The following is a 17,830-nucleotide window of genomic DNA, read 5'->3' as shown; positions in this document are numbered from 1 at the left end:
AATTCATTCCAAATTGAGAAATTATTTGGGACCTGAAAAAGCAGGAAAGCTTGTTTTTCTTTTCCAGATTATGAACAAATATGAAAATGAAGGTGAAGACAACTGAGTTAGCTGCAGAAGCCAATATTTTAAGTTTCTCATGTTGACCTGGCTGACACAGTCAATTTATTTTTTTTTTAAATATTTCATTTAACTATTTTAGTTAAAAACCATTTTAACAAAAACAAAACTGATTTTAAAAAACTTGAATGTTTAACTAAATTCAAAAATTCGTATGCTTGTTTTGTTAAAATATTTTATGTTTGCTGTTGAAGAAAAAATCCAGAATACATAACATTGTTGTTTTAGTTAAATAAAACAATTGAACTGTTTGTCTGGTGATGTTCTCCTCCTAATACAGCATGGCAAGAAAATCCTCCAAATATTAATAATTAACCTGTTGAATTGGAGATAGTTCCCCAGCCAATGACTTCATAAATATTTGCTTCGGTTACCTTTGGTAAATGAAATAACCAAACAATCATTCATTTTCTGATACAGCTGTAAAACTAATCTGAAAAGTTTTCAAAATAAATCACTTAAATGTATAGTGTGTACCTTCTAAAACTGAAACCTACATCTATCTCTGAGTTGTGAAGAATATGTATTAAGGTTATAACAACCAACAAGAATGCACTCTTATGTAGAAATCCATGATTAAATTGAGTCTTCCTGACTAGTGTTTTAAATCAAATCCGCCCTGGCCTGACGGAGCCTGCACCTCGCACCCCCTCCTGCACCCAAACTCCCTCCCACAAAGAAACTAATATAACAGCTGTTCTAAGGTAAGAAGTAGGCTATTTTGAATTAACTATATTCTACATGTTTTAAGGCTGAAATGTAACCACAGAACAGCTTTATGTTAATTAAAAGGCAAGTTTAGTATAGCATTAATAGCCTTGATGCCATAATTGTGATCATTTTGTTTTAAATTAGGAAAAAGACTTGTATGCAGGGCTCCCACAAAATCTAACAGCCCCGGGGCCACAGGAGTGTTAATCCGGCCCTGCACGTGACTTCATGAAAAGTCTTTGTAGGATCATGTCTATGTTTTCTAGTTATAAACCAACTTAGCTACAGCTTGTACCATGATTCCATATCTCTCTTCCCCCTTTATTAATTACAAGTCACTTTATCAACTAACTAGGCTTTACAGTAACAGCACATTAGACTAACATATGCATCAGTGAAAAAAATCTCATTTTCAGATCACTTCACAACACTTTGCTAGTGCCCATATTTATTGTATCTGTGTATAAAAGAGGGAATCAGACTCTAAGAATTGTTTTTAAGCACAGCAACCACAAATCATGATTTTTTAAAGTCTTGTCTTTCTTCCCATTTTATAGCCTTGAATTGCTAAAGAGGATGCTTTGTATTTTTTCTTTAGTTTCCCAGATTTCACAGAGATTTTTCCCTATTAAGGTTTCATTACTTAAAACCTCTAACATCCATACTGTGAGAACAAACCGATAAGCAAATAAGCCATAGCCATATTTACAACCAACACCACCTTCTGATATACTGAATTTCCACAAGTCAATTGAAGCATTTCAGCTTTAACCAGGCAGTACTCCTCCATCAGGGTTTGCAGCCTGCAGTAAATGGAATTTTTATTCCTAAATCATTCAGGTGTTTGAGGGTTTGTCTACACTTAACTTAATTAATTTTCAAGGTAGGATGTGAATTTGAAGAGCAATAGCTATTCCTGAGTGACTTGTTCAGGTTTTGCTTAATCCACTTTTGAATTAAGCTAAACCAGAAGGTACTCAATTCCATAATAAGAGAGTGTCCATACATGGAGTTATTCCAGAAAAATCTCATGCATAGACAATTCCTAAATATAGTTCTAGAAGCCTCAGTTTAGGGGGCTCCTATTTTTGAAATTTTTAGCCTGGATGTATAAACATGCTCACAATAACTTTGTTAAATGTTTTGAAAGTCTAAATTAAGTTTTATTGTTAACACTGACAAAAGATTTTATGCCACTAAGAAAAGTTTCATAAAGATACAATTTTAGAACCTGATACTCCAGATGCTTCTCCCATTGTATTATGTGATTAAAGTTACATAGTTACTTAAGTGGTTTTGCAGAATCAGGATTATAATTTTCAATATTGTGTTTTGTTTTTCAACATAAGTTTAATAAAATTCAAATAAGACCCTTCTAAGTAGAGGCATTTTTAAAAACCAAGCATCTTAGTTTGTTATAGATTTTAATCTAAAATCACAATAGCACAAGTTTTCAAATTTCAATTTTAAAAACCCAAATGATTAAAATAATGGGTCTAAATTACTCCCACTCTGTTTAATGTTTTAATATTTACATTAGCCAACTGGTATTCTCTTTACCTGTTTTGAACTCTACAGAATTTATATTTTGTTTTCAAATACAGTTAACATCTATGATGTATAACTGCATACGCAAAGAAAACAACATATTATGTCAAGAGAGACTAGCGAGTGAGGTAATATCTTTTATTGGACAAGCTTCTCTTGGGCCTGGTCTACACTACGACTTTAATTCGGATTTAGCTGCGTTAATCCGAATTAATCCTTAACCCGTCCACACAACGGAGCCAGTTAATTCGAATTAAAGGGCACTTAAAATCGATTTCTGTACTCCACCTCGACGAGCGGAGTAGCGCCAAAATCGATTTTGTTAATTCGAATTAGGGTTAGTGTGGCCGCACACCACCGAATTAATGTGGTTAAATTAATGGGGTAGTGTGGCCGCACACCACCGAATTAATGTGGTTAAAAAACGAATTAATGTGCTTAGTGTGGCCGCGCACAATCGAATTTATACAACCTGTTTCCCAAATTCGAATTATCTAAATTCGGATTAATCCCGTAGTGTAGACATACCCTTGGTGAAAGACAAGCTTTCATGCTATACAGAGCTCTTCAGGTCTGTGTAGCTTGAAAGCTGGTCTCTTTAACCCACCTTGTGTCTCTAATATCCTGGGACCAATACAGCAGCAACAACAACACCACCACCACCACTGCAGTATTACATCAAAAAGCATTTACCTTGATTGTTCAGTTTAAATCATCATTCAGCATCTGCAAATGAGAAGACATTAATTTGCAACATGTGTAATCAATTGGTTTTAGCCAATTTTGCTTTAAGAGTAGCTAAGCATATAATAGTAACTCATAATATATCAAGAGACTGTAAATGCACATTTACTCTGATGGTTCATATACCATCACCAACACACAGCATACCAATTGGTTTAAGGATGGATAGCTAGAGAAAGATATACAAATCAGTTTTTCTATAACAGTTTTGTAAATATATAATACAAGATTCATTGTCATTCCCCTCTCAAAAAGGCAGCCCCCAAACAAGAAAACCTACCATGAAAAGCCATACACACAAGAAACAGCAACCCCACTACTACGCTTTCATAATCTATCTCAAGATTCTTTTCTCAAGCCTCCTCTCCACCTTTAAAATTAATCTAGAGTAAATAACAGGAATGACGTGGGAAAAGATTAGATCATTGAATTCCAAACCCCTGCAGAATAGTCCCCAGAAAAACGTCATATCAAATACTGAATTTATAGCACATTTGATTTTGACTACAAAACCAAAAAAAGTAATTTAAAATGTCTCTCCCCCCCCACCCCCAAACACACAGTTTTGTGACTCTCAGAAACCGTTTTTCTAGGTTTGTCCTCAACCATCACTAAAACCTTGGGAAAAGCGACAAAGAGTCCTGTGACACCTTATAGACTAACAGATGTATTGGAGCATGAGCTTTCGTGGGTGATGCATCTGACGAAGTGTGTATTCACCCACGAAAGCTTGTGCATCCAATACATCTATAACGTGCCACAGGACTCTGTCGCTTTTTACAGATCCAGACTAACACAGCTACCCCTCTGATACTTAAAATCTTGGGGGAAACCTTGTCTGTATTTTTAATAAAATGCAACATCTATGCAACAACTGCATCTTTAGATTGTGATAAATTGCATCTTTATGCTGTTAAGTGGATGCTTTAATATCTACAGTACCTCAGGAGCTTTTCATTTAAAGTTTCTTGGCTTGAACATTTAAATTCACAGTCTTGATACTGAATTACGGGTTTTACATTTAGTTATTTATTTACAAATTAGTTAAACATTTTCATTTGCTGGCAGACTGGAGAATGCAACATCATAGCAAAGGCACTATAGAAAATACACAGTATATGCCAAATCCTGTAGTTCCCAGGCCCTTCTCTAGTCTGGCTACTGCACCACTGAAGGTAGCTGGGCTTTTCTAAAGTTTATTAAAACAAAACAAAAAACAAATAGGGAGCCAGGAAAACCACCAATTAGCTTTCCTTTTTAAGTGCTAATGAACTTGAGAAGCAGCCCAGCTGCTTTATAGATACTGAAGCCAGGATGAAAGATATCTAATAAAATTCACTGCTTGAGAAATTCTAGTACAGGGGTGGCCAACCTGAGCCTGAGAATGAGCCAGAATTTACCAATGTACATTGCCAAAGAGCCACAGTAATATGTCAACAGCCCCCCATCAGCTCCTCCCGCCCACCAGCGTAGGGTGACCAGATGTCCCAATTTTATAGGGACAGTCCCAATTTTTCTTATATAGGTTCCTATTACCCCCCAGCCTGTCCCGATTTTTCACACTTGCTGTCTGGTCACTCTAAATCAGCGCCTCCGCCTCCCCTTCCCTCCCCACGCTTCCCGATCAGCTGTTTTGAGGCATGCAGGAGGCTCAGAGGTGGGAAGGGGTGGAGTAGGGGCCTGTGGCAGAGCCAGGGGTTGAGCAGCGAGCACCCCCCAACACATTGGAAAGTTGGCGCCTGTAGCTCCAGCCCCAGAGTCGGTGCCTATACAAGAAGCTGCATATTAACTTCTGAAGAGCCGCACGTGGCTCTGGAGCCATAGGTTGGCCACCCCTGTTCTAGTGGTTGAATATATGAAACCTAATCCACACAACAAGTAAAAGTGTCTTTGTGACCAGTTTATGACCTTTCTCTACTTCTTCTCTTGGTACACATAATGAGAGCTGATGCCCACTTTTCATCAAATTATGGCTGACAAGTATGCATTTTTGTACAGCATCTAGCATAATAGTTCATCAAATTTTGTTTGGGGACTACAGATATGGCAACAATACAGATAAATAATATTTGTCTCCACACCTACCATGCTGCCTAATCATGTTCATATCAGTGCATTCTAACTGAAAAAGAGAGCAGCTATCCCATACCGTCCCTGCAGAGAATAGAATTCAGGGAGGGTGTGTATATAGAGCATCATCAGCACATGAAACAATGCACTATGGGATGTCCAACCACACAGCTGATTACATAGGCCCTCTAATCATGTGGCCAGAAAATAAGGCTGCAGGAAGACAGGGTGGATCAATTTAAATCACCGATTTTAATCATTATTTAAATAGGCAAGCAGAAAACAATTTAAATAGATTTTAATCTTGTTTTCAATTGTACTTTTTAGGGTTTTCTTTCCTAAAGAAAAGGTTGATTCTCATTGGCTGGTAACCATTAAAACATGTTGATTTGCAGCTAAATATATCCTTTACACTAAAACAGGTACTTTTTGATAACCAGGACAATACACTATCTGTACACATTTAAGTAATTATTGGTTTCAGAGTGGTAGCCGTGTTAGTCTGTATCAGCATATAAAAAAAAAAAAAAAAAAATGAGGAGTACTTGTAGGTTCCTGGATTAGTGTTTTTGTTGTGTGGTTGCTGGTGAGTATTTGCTTCAGGTTGGTGGGCTGTCTGTAAGGGAGGACTGGCCTGTCTCCCAAGATCTGTGAGAGTGAGGGATCGTCCTTCAGGAACCTATCCTTGCAACAAAGCCCATTGCCAACTCTGTCCACATATCTATTCAACGGATACCATCATAGGACCTAATCAGATCAGCCACACCATCAGAGACTATTTCCCCATGCTAATTTTTTCCCCTACTGTTACTCACACCTTCTGGTCAACTGTTGGAAATGGGCCATCCTGATTATCACTACAAAAGTTTTTTTTTCTCCTGCTGCTAATAGCCTTAATTGATTAGTCTCATTGTAATTGGTATGCAAACACCCATTTTTTCATGTTCTCTGTATATATATCTTCCTACTGTATTTTTCACTTCATGCATCCGATGAACTGGGTTTTAGCCCACAAAAGCTTATGCCCAAATAAATTTGTTAGTCTCTAAGGTGCCACAAGTACTCCTCGTTCTTTTTTTTAAAAGTAATTATATGTCTTAATGCACAGTTAGATTCTTAATGTTTACATTTTTATATTGGAAAATGCTGAATGATGCATTTCTTATTTACTAGATTAATTTTTTGCTAATATTTGTGTCAAGTTCTATTTGGATGGAAATTGGAGTACAATTAAAAAAGTGTGCAAAAAAAGGATTTTATTTTTTGTATTAAACTACCTTAAATGTGCTGGATACATAAGAAAAATTTATGAAAACATGCTTTGCCTTTAAAACTAATTGATTTATTAAACAAAGGAAGCATTATCTGTAGGTAGTGAATTGAACTGATTGTTTCTGGTCATCATGTCCTTCAGCTATTAAATTAGTAGTTCTTATCCTCACACCTAGTTTTTATTCATAGATTTTGGAAGAAAAACAATTTCCTGCTTTTTCAATTCTCACTCAATTTCTTAATTCTGAATGAACTAACCAATTAACTGAAGTAGTTGAATAAACTGAAGTGAAGAAAAAAATTCTCTCTGCAGCCACAGAGGAGACTACTACTTCAAAAGCTGGTTTAGCACGTCAACAAGCCTTGGTTCCAGGTGCTTAGTCAGTGACTTCCACAACTTCAATGGTCTGAGATCTTTAAAACTGAGCAGTACATATCTGTGCCTCATATTTAATTATTTTAATAGATGTAAATTTAGCCCTTACACAGCTTGTCATCATTTTAAATAGGTTTATTTTTTAAAAAGGTATTTAAATACTTTTTTTAATTTTATAATTTGTTTAAATCATCAATTTTTATCCTGCAGGAAGACAACCGTGTGCCTTGCTGAGCCTTTAGCTGGAGCAAAACACTAACTATAATAACAATAATGTGGTATGTAAAGGCAACTGTGTTTATAGTCCACTATGCCATTAACTGATTACAATTTCAGTTAAAAGTTGTAATGTGAGTAGAGCCAAGGAAACCACCAAGCTTCACAGGTGTCTGGACCAATTTAAACTTGGACTTTCCGAATAAAAGGGGTAGCAGGAGGTGGGGCTCTAGGGAAAAAACATGGCAGCTTGTGGCCCTCAATTTATGTATTTATTTGCAACAGACTAGTTCAGGGCCCTGAACTAGGGTGAGAGTTATAATTGGAACTCACTATTACTGAAAGGAGGGAGATGGGGCCCCTTTAGTTACATTTTTAAACATTCAGAATACAAGAATAGACTAGAAAACGTGTCTGTAACTAGAGCAGGTCTGAAATTTTCAGGTGAAAGTTTCACTGCAAAATGCTGATTCATGGAACCTGACATATTTCATGGAAAAACATTTCAGATTCAATAAATTTTCTTTGAATTGCAGGCAGGGTTTTGATGGAACCATGCCTGATTCCCAGCTGGCTCATGTGGGTATCAAGAGTCTGCAGTCCGGAGCAGCCCCACCATGCAATCTGCTCCATGGTCAGGCTTCTAGAGTCCCTGCAGCAGAGCCTGGAAGCCCTGGCTTGAACTGGGGCTTGACTCTCAGCTCTGCACAAGGGTGCCTGGAAGCCCTGAAAATGGCAACGTGAGCAGGTGTCTCAGGCTTTCCAGGCTCCCCATCATGCAGCTGGGAGCCTGGAATTCCTAAGCAACAGCTCCGCTGTGGCTCCTGGGGCTTCTAGGCTCCCTCCTACCAGAACTGGGAGACTGGGTCAAGCCATGGCTCTCAGGGTCTAGGCTCCCAGCACTGCAGCATGGATCCAGAAGGCCCGAGAGCCCCAGCCCATGCTGCAGCTCTCAGGGCTTCCAGATTCCCTGCCACTGAGCTGGACTCCCATGCCAGCAGGCTCCCCAGGCTGCAGGAGTCAGACAGCGCTGGGAGCCAGCTAGCCCGGGAGTTTAGAAGCTCTGGGATCCCAGGCCCCCTAGGTCCTGGGGCAGCCCACATGGCAACAGTTTTAATCTTCTAAATGATTTTTTTTTCCAGAATCTTCAGGTCACAAGAAACTTCAAAATGTTGACATTTCCCAGGAACCTGGAATTCCAAATTTTGGGCAGCTCTAATTATTATAACCCTTTCCCCTACTATGTTCTCTAACCCTTCTACGATGAACTATTTTTCTAATTGGAAATACCTTATTAGCCTCCCCAGCCCCCTTTATTTTTATTTTAAATAATGATACTTATAACCATAAGCCATGATGCTTATAGCCACAGCCCAACAGCAATAAGCTATCCCAGGAATAGATTCTTGGCTATTGGTACACTAAGAGTACTTTCAGCTTCATGCCTCTCAACCAAGACTTTAAAATATCCTCCTGCATATTAGTGATGAATGAAGTTGGAAAACGGACACAATTTCCCCAAACTCCATCTTTCATATCATGATATGGATAGTAGGTACCAGGTACATTTTTCAAGCCTTTCTGCAGAATACATTAGAGACATGCACCTATAGTCTACTAATACACTGCAATGACAATGTTATATGAAGAATAGAATTTTCAAATGAACGGAAAAACAATGATTTAATATGTCTGTGAGTAACTCCATAAAGCTAATATAGTGGACCTGAAGCAATTCAAAATTCCAGTAAGACAGGTTTTAATGTCAGTGAAAGAGCATCAATACAATTCAAATGTTCTCAGTCCACAAGTCCCTCTATATTTCCCAAGCAACTATGGCACAAACTAGAATGCTTTTTAAAGGGCTTTACAAATGAAGCAGTGCTACAGTAAGATTTTTTTTTAAGCAATCATGATCTTCCTGCAGAAATAGGCAAGGAAGCTATATACAGAACTAGAACATATTTACATTTCTGATTAAATAAAACCTTTGTCTGCCCCTTTTAGCAAGTCAGCTATACAAAAACATGAACAGGAAAAATTAAAGCCACAAGTTCCCCTTAAAATACGCGTGGAAGTTATACTACAGAAAAATAAAGATGGTATGCAGGTGTTGAAGAATTAAAAGATTTGGGTGGCTAAAACAGCTTTTTAGAGGAGTATTTGTTTTTGCTTTTCATTTATAACAAGCTGGACAGCAAATATGTTCTAATTACAGGTAATGGTATTGTATCCAGGTTAAGTCAAACAGTTATTTAGAGCCATCATATTCAAGACTGCATCTGATGATTGTCTTTACCAAGCCCCATTAAACATTTTAAAAAAAATTTAGTTTATTTTCAAAATTATAAAACCTTTCCAAATGGCAAACACTCAAAGAGCATTCTTCCTGAAGCGTTCATGTTTTTCTGCCAAATCTCATTTAAATGGAACTTCAGAATTCATGCATATGTAAATTTTTAATATATCCGTACATGTTATTACAATATTAGTTTGAAACATGTTATGCATGATCTATTGTGTAAAGCTTCATACATGGTAAGATAGTCAATAATTTAAAGAGACACTGAAAACTTAAAATAATTTTGTCTGAAAAAAAATTACCTACTACTGTTATACCACATAAAACTTAAATTTGAGGACGGGAAATGCCTTTGACAACACTTTGTCTAGTCTATTTCCATGTTAAATCAAAGTATATTTCCTGTGTTTGGGAGACAGGGTTACATTCAGACAGCAACAGAAGAGAGAAAAGACATTTAAAAAAAAATACAAAAGTAACTCTGAAACCACTAAAATTGCCTAAGACACCTCCCCCCCCCGGATCAGTAGGTATCTGGAACTCCTTTTAGGTTTTTGTTTTGTTTTTGAGTAAGCTCAAAAGCTTGTTTCTCTCACTAACAGAAGTTGGTCCAACAAAAGATATTACTTCACCCACCTTGTCTTTCTCTGTATTAAATTAACGATCCTTTAGCACTGAACACTTAGCATTTAGTTTATTTGCATAGCTCTTGAAGTATTACTGCACTTATATGTCCTTAATGTGGCAGATCTGTATGTTCCCATCAGATGGAGGAGAGGTGAAGGAATGATTTAACCCCTTACCTTACTGAGCTCAATCCAAGTTTTATGCTTTTAGAAGTAACTGTCTTACACTTCAGCCAATTACGTGCTTATAATTTTAAGCAAAGTAAGTACTGCACTGTTTAAATGGCTGCTCTAAAAGTCAGTTTGCATTTCAAAGCAAAAGATTGCAAGAAGCTCAGAGGTAAAGAGGCACACCAAGAAAAATCTGCAAGGAAAAGTTGAAATGTTAACTATTTAACACCTTACATGCATTTAAAGTGGCTCAGCTAAGAGCCATTTCACCTCACAATTTTCAAGTATGTTTAAAGGAAACTGAAGCACAGAAAGGTTCAGCAACTTGTTTGAAGTTCCATAGGAAGTCCACGTCACAAATGCCAATAGAAACTAGCTATCTTCACTCTTAGGCTATGTCTACAATAGCACTTTTGTTCGTAAAACTTTTGTTGGTCAGGGGTGTGAACCTCCCTCCCCCGACCGACGTAAGTTTCACCCACAAAAGTGCTGGTGCAGACAGCATTATGTCAGCAGGAGAGACTCTCCTGCCGACATGGCTACTGCCACTTGTTGGGGGTGGTTTAATTATGCTGGCACGAAAGCTCTCTCTCACTGGCATAGAGCGGCTACACGGGAGATTTTACAGCAGCACAGCTGTGCCTCTGTAAGGTCTATAGTAGCCTTGGTGCAGTGTTTAAGCTTCAAAAACAGACTCCAATGAGAAACTGCTGAGCTAGAATTGATATGCAAACTAGATACAATCAACTAAGGCTTGAATAGAGCCTGGGAATGACTGAGCCATTACAAACATTGAATCTATCTCCCCATGTAAGTATTCTCACACTTCTTATCAAACTGTCTATACTGGGCTATCTTGATGATCACTTCAAAAGTTTTTTTTCTCTTACTTAATTGGCCTCTCAGAGTTGGTAAGACAACTCCCACCTTTTCATGCTCTCTGTATGTGTGTGTGTGTATATGTATATGTATATATATATATATATATATATATATATCCTCAATATATGTTCCATTCTATGCATCCGAAGAAGTGGGCTGTAGCCCACGAAAGCTTATGCTCAAATAAATTTGTTAGTCTCTAAGGTGCCACAAGTACTCTTGTTCTTTTTGTTTTAACCTCAAGACTGTCCTTTCCCTCAATAAATGATCCTCACTGAAGAACTGTAGCATGGCATAATATAATAGATTCTTCTGCCGTTTATCTCTGAGAGTTGTGGTACATCAAATCCCTTTTGGAATTTAGCAGTCCTCTGCATACCACAAGCCTGAAGGCTCTTCACCACTAGGTTCTAGATACCAGTAGATTACAAATAAACACACACAATTCCAGTAAGTAAAGGAGTATTCCTAACACACAGGTAGCAAGTAAGTTCTGCAAATATGCTAGGCTCAAGCCTTCGGCTGGTCTACACTTAAAATTTAGGTCAACCTAGCTACTTCGGTCAGAAGTGTGAAAAATCGAAACCCCGACCAACATGGCTATGCCATCCTAACACTCAGGGCTTGGCTACACTGGCGCTGTACAGCGCTGCAACTTGCTGCGCTCAGGGGTGTGAAAACGCCCCCCCTGAGCGCAGCGAGTACAGCACTGTAAAGCGCCAGTGTGATCAGAGCCTGCAGCGCTGCACGCTCGCTCGCAGCGCTGCAAGCTATTCCCCTCGGAGAGGTGGAGTACTTACAGCGCTGCGACTACACTCGCGCTTCACAGCGCTGCCGCGGCAGCGCTGGGAATTCCTGAGTGTAGCCAAGGCCTTAATGTAGACGCAGCTATGTTGACAAAAGAATGCTTCCAGCAGTCTAAAAAAAGAACAGGAGTACTTGTGGCACCTTAGAGACTAACAAATTTGTTAGTCTCTAAGGTGCCACAAGTACTCCTGTTCTTTTTGCGGATACAGACTAACACGGCTGCTACTCTGAATCCAGCAGTCTAGTTTACTGTAAATCACGGAGGTGGTGTTCTTACAAAAAATTCCTTCAGTTGGTGTGAGCTGCATCTATGGTACGGGGTTATGCCGGCATAGCTGCAGTGCCGTAGTTATGCCTGTACAGTCCCCATTGTGTAGACATACCCTGAGAGGTTAGTTACAAAAGAAAATTTCCAAATGCTGCCCTTATGAATACTGCAAAAAGTTGATACAAAGCTTATCCTTCAGGGCTCCCAGTCCCCTGTATGTCCACTCCTCTCTTTAAAGAAGATGCAGTTTTAGGACTAGTCTACAAAGTTGCACAAGTTTAACTAAAGGTATTACTTTAAACCAATTTAGTTAAAACTTGTACCGAAGACTTTGTGGACACTTAGGGCTTGTCTACACTTAAAAGTTATTTAAATCCACACCCTACTAGAATGACTCCTTGTGTGGGTACACATTCCAGATTAAGAGCGTCCTCACAGAATTGTTCAGGAATAACTATTCTCAAATAGCTCCAGCAAGCCCTTATTTCAGTTTAAATCAGGCTTAATGCAGTTTCTTATATCAGATAGGAACAGGTTTAAGGTAACAAACAACAGCATTCACATAGATTAACTAACTTGATTTAATTAAACCAGTGCAAAATAGTTTGCAGACAATGCTATAGGCCCTTGGTCTCAAATTTAATCTAGCTCCATCCCTGGGTGCAATTCACTAGTCAGGTTGCCCTTCTGCATTGTTTCCCTGTCGCTTTGCTGTACTGATAGTTCACATCCTCTGCTGGACAGCTTATCACGTGTGACAGGCTACCTGAGCCTCTCCTATGGCAACTCTATTGTGATTTCTTCTCTGTATTGTTCCCTGCTCTTAGATGATTATGACCCAGCTACCCAGCCCACTCGTTCCTACAGCACTAGCTCTGTTGGTTACAATTACTTTTCAGGGCTCACCTGGGCATCTCCCATTCCATGTGGATGTGCATAACCTCCTGACTGGGATGTTTTACCTTCCTCAGCCCTACCATACAACAGTTTCTTCTAGGACAGCTCCACCTGACCCCAGATCTCCCAAGCTCTATCTACAGCCATCAATGAGACCTGCTACCTGGTGGTCCCTTTGCAGTCCACTTCTCAGCAACTGCCTCCACCCTGCTGTTGCTGCCACCCACACATCACCTGATTCTCTCTGTGCCTGATAATTTCTTGCCCTGGGATGTCATTTCCTTTTCCTAGTAACTCTGGCTAACACAGTGCTCTCTGTCAGCTAGATCAGCATTTCTCAAATTTAATTGCACTGTGACCCCCTTCTGACAACAAAATTACTACACACCCCCATGCACTGTGTTGCTCTAGAATCAGGGCTGGTGTTAGGAGGTGGCAAGTAGGGCAATTGCCCAGGGCCTCACGACGCTAAGTTGCTCAGGCTTCTGCTTCAGCCCCGGAACACAGTGCGTCTAACATCGGCCCTGGCAACCCCATTAAGACAAACTCATGACCCACTTTGGAGTCAGGATCTACAGTTTGAGAACCGCTGCACCAGATAGTGGGAGGAGCAAGGATGCAGAGCAGCTATGACCTGTAGACCAATCCTCATCATAGTTGAGTGAATGGTTTACCCAATAACAAGCCAATGGTAGCTTACTACAGTGTTTAGTTAATGAAACTCTAAAGCAAACTGAACTTCAGTAGAAACTGATGCATATAGCAACTTTTGGTATACTAAACATCCTGTCTCTCTCTAGTGGCAACAAACAGCATTTATGGGATCACCTGATGGATCTAAATTACAATAAATGCAGAGTTTGCACTGGTCATGACTACATTCTGCACAACAATTGAAGATGAGGATTCAGGTCAAAGTGAAAGTTATTTGCTCAACCATACACATATCCTAACCACTTTTAGTACTTATCGCAAGACCTACCTATTAGCTAAAGCTTTACTTTTATAAAAAAAAGTATTTTAAAAAGCAAACAGAACTCCATAGGAACTGGGAAGGGTGAAGACCAATTTATCTGTGAAGCCAACATGGATAATTAAATGTAAATCTACTTTACCTATTATACAGTTAGATGCTACAGTGATGGGTGCTAGATGAATCCTGTGAGCAACTCCCTCTCCAGTGCTTGCCTCTACAGCTGCTCAGAGGTTTCTGAATCAGCAATAGTATGAAAGTGACATTTAAATATGAAACCAAAGTGGATGCTGGCAGATTCAGTACTTGACACTAGATTTTGAACAGCAATGAAATTGTTATTGGGGTTTTAAGTGTATGCAGAGTCAGAAAGATGACACTACATTCTTACATTTGGAAATGGATTTTTTAAATGAAAGCTTATAATTCACCAAAAATTGAAGCTGTATGTCCCAGTCTAGCTAGGGAGCATCACGCTTGCCTGTAGCATGTAAGCTACTGGAATTTCCCATCTCGGTAATTACCTACTTAAGATCAGCCTTATTAGACTTGCCCTTACAGTTACTTGGGGGAAAGTAGCTTTTCAAACCACACTGCTTAGGGACCAACGCCTGTCTTCCTTCTCAGCCAGACGACAGGAATATCCCTTCGAAAGGTGCTAAGAGTCAAGGAACACACCCCGCAGAAACCGAGCGAGCCTGTGACAGGCTGATGATTTCAACCAAGCGCCCTGGAGATAAAGGGATCTGTCCCACAGTCACGCGATCTCTAATCACGCCACATTTCATTACAGCTCAGAAGTAGTTTGAGCAGCAGCTTGACTCTCGGTCCCCATCTTGAATTTCTTGTTTCCACGGCCTGTGCGCACAGCCAGCGCCCCCCGCACCCCCGCGGGGCCCTTCAGCCCGGGCCCGGCAAAACCGCGCGCGGGGCCGCAGCCACAAGCCAGACCCGGAAACCCGGGGAGAGCAAGTGAGATATGGGGGGGGCGACTCCCTCCTCCCAGCCCAGCCCCCCAGGCAGGCCGCGAGCGCAGGGAGGCAGCGACTGGCGCAGGCACCCCCGGTACCCTCAGCGCCCGGGGCCAGGAGCGAACCCCGCGGGGGGGGGGGGGGGAAGCGGCTGCCTGCGCCTGCCGGGCCGGGCCGCCCCGCGCGGTCACCTCCCGGCCCCGGCTCGAGACGAGGCTCCGCGCGCTGTTACCTGCCGGGGAAGGCGCCGTTGCTGTCGGAGCCGGGGCTGCGCAGCTCCCGTCCCGCCGCTGCAGCCACCAGCTGGTAGGGGAGATAGAAACAACATGGCGGCGGGGGAGGCGGTGCCTCTAGGTCATGTGACCCGGTCCGGCCGCAGACCCCGCCCCCCCCGCGCTCACTCCCCGCCCGCCGGGGCGCTGCTGTGGGAGGGGCCCGCGCGCCACTCTGGCAGGAGGCCCCGCCCTCAAACTGCGGTAATTGGTGCCCTCCTCACGGCGCCCCACTCCCCCAGATCCACCACAGGCTCAGTGCCCCGGGCCCAGCAGGTTCCCAGCCATGTCCCGTGTGATGCCCCCGGGAAACGAAGCTCTTGTTCCCCCCTCACACCTACCACCCCGTTTCCCCCCCCTGCACACCACTCCCTACTAGCTCCTCTTCCCCACACTAGCCCGAGCTGCCGCCTGCCCCCTCCCCACATACACACTCCCTCCCCTAACGGGCACTGTGTCCCGTCACCCCCATGCACACACTCCTACCCCCCACACACACTCGCACAGCAGCCCCCGACCTCTCACTGCGATTCACGCTGTCCTTGGAGGGTGCCAGAACTGCTCCATTTTCCAAGGTCTTGTTCCCTGCTTTTGGAGGCTGCAGCACCAGCAAGGCTAGGGGGACCAGATGTCCCGATTTTGGGGTCTTTTTCTTATATAGGCTCCTATTACCCCCCACCCCCATCCCGCTTTTTCACACTTGCTGTCTGGTCACCCTAAGCAAGGCTAAGGCCATTGCAGAGCGCAGCAGCTGCATGGAGCCTCCAGATCAGTCCACGAGAAGCAGTCATGCAGGCCACTGAAGGAGGGGAAGCTCCTATCCTGACTACTGGACCACACGGGTCACGAGTAATGGGGAGGCATCCCAGTCACACTGTCCCGATTGCTTTACTTTTACAACTGTTTGCCTTTGTGCAGACTCTTGTTCTCCCAATAGCCCTGATCTTTTTGTGAGGATGACACAGTGCTTTTATGCTATGTCTTTTGCTCTGTGTCTGTTGTCAGATCATTTACTATACTTGAATCACTTCAATAAATGTTTTTTCTAAAATAAAAAAGGTTTGCAGACTTTTATCTTTGTTGAGGAAAAAAACATTGAGTCATCAGCAACCCAAACGCAGCAGCCTGGCACTCAGATTAAAATTCTTATTTTCCCTGTGCTCAATTGCTAATTCAGGATGAAATGGGCTCACCTTCACTCTAGTCTTGAAGTCTGGCTGTGTGGGCACCCCAGAATTGTATCATCAGGGTTTCAGGCCACAGGTCTTTCCCCAGCTTCTTATTTTGTTATCCTGTCTTCCTCACACCCACTGTGCTCAGCTTGTCTCATCCACCCAGCGTCTTGTTTTAGACTGTAATCTCTTTAGGACAGGGACTGTTATTTGTATCACACAAAAGGCATTGACCTGTTTGGCCTCTAACAGCAGCACTCTCCATAACATGACACCCCCCCCCCCATGATGCTAATGAGAGGTCAGACTTTGAATATGTTACACAACTACCTTCAAAAACGTTAGACCATTAGGGCTGCATTGTGCTGGAGAAAAAAAAAGGAGGGGGGGAGACTCCTGTCCCAAAGAGCCTGTAGTCTAATTTTAGGCAAGATATAACAACTGGGTTTACCATGCAATATAGTTGTCATGCACAACTCCCATGCAAACAGTTGTAGCCAGCATGATTTTGTACTCAAAGGTGAACAGGGCCATTGTTAGGGGGCTGGTCAGGAATTTTATAAAGGCAATTCAGAATTTTTTGGGGCTACAGTAAATCGGGTTGCTAAACATTCTTAGTTTCCACAAAGGCTGAATACCATATTCTTGTTTTAAGCACTTGTATCTCACAAACCCTATCCCTGCTTAACATTTCCTTACTAACTTTTTCAAAAAAGAAGATACTCTGACAGACCTGCCCAGAAGTTACCAATCAACTCCCGCAGAGTGTAAACACTAAAGATCATGGACTAACTCAGGGGTAGGCAACCTTTCAGAAGTGGTGTGCCAAGTCTTCATTTATTCACTTTAATTTAAGGTTTCATGTGCCAGTAATACATTTTAATGTTTTTTAGAAGGTCTCTCTCTATTAGTCTATATTATATTACTAAACTATTGTTGTATGTAAAGTAAACAAGGTTTTCAAAATGTTTAAGGAGCTTCATTTAAAATTAAATTAAAATGCTGATCTTACGCCGCCAGCCTGCTCAGCCCGCTGCCAGCCTGAGGTTCTGTTCACCTAGGCCGGCAGCGGGCTGAGCGGGGCCTGCGGCTGAGACGCCGGCTGGCAAGGGGCCGGCAGCCGGGACCCCAGACCTGGGGGGGGCAGTTCGGGGGGGGGGGGTGGGGGGGGTGCGGGGGGGGGGGGGGTTTCAGGGGTCAGGGCAGAGGGCCAGGGTGTGTGGGTGGTATAGGGCAGAAGGCTGGGTGTGTGGGGGGGGTTCAGGGCAGAGGGCTGGGGGTGTCTGGGGGGTGTAGGGCAGAAGGCTGGGTGTGGGGGGGTTCAGGGGTCAGGGCAGAGGGCTTGGGGGTGTGCAGGGCAGAAGGCTGGGTGTGTGTGGGGGTTCAGGGGTCAGGGCAGAGGGCTGGGGGTGCAGGGCAGAAGGCTGGGTGG

The 17,830-nt window shown here is 42.1% G+C and overlaps 1 protein-coding gene across 3 annotated transcripts in view; it reads right to left on the bottom strand.

Moving 5' to 3' along the window:
- The window catches only part of LOC113405031 (ras-related protein Rab-9A), a 45,249-nt gene that overhangs the window by 8,042 nt on the left and 19,377 nt on the right, over positions 1 to 17,830 (bottom strand). The window contains exons 1-2 of one of the 3 annotated variants that reach the window (XM_026649639.2): positions 16,420 to 16,438; positions 3,073 to 3,105 (exon numbers count right to left, since the gene is read on the bottom strand). The gene's annotated coding sequence lies outside the window, so the exon portion shown is untranslated. Of the gene's footprint in view, positions 1 to 3,072; positions 3,106 to 15,186; positions 15,277 to 16,419; positions 16,439 to 17,830 lie in introns of those variants that run through there. The other 2 variants (XM_026649630.2, XM_026649633.2) reach the window with 2 other exon arrangements.

The sequence above is a fragment of the Terrapene carolina genome, unplaced genomic scaffold, assembly GCF_002925995.2.
Source record: "Terrapene carolina triunguis isolate 2854851 unplaced genomic scaffold, T_m_triunguis-2.0 Scaffold23, whole genome shotgun sequence".
In the NCBI taxonomy this organism is placed as follows: Eukaryota; Metazoa; Chordata; order Testudines; family Emydidae; genus Terrapene; species Terrapene triunguis.
This window is presented reverse-complemented; position numbering and strand designations above follow the sequence as displayed.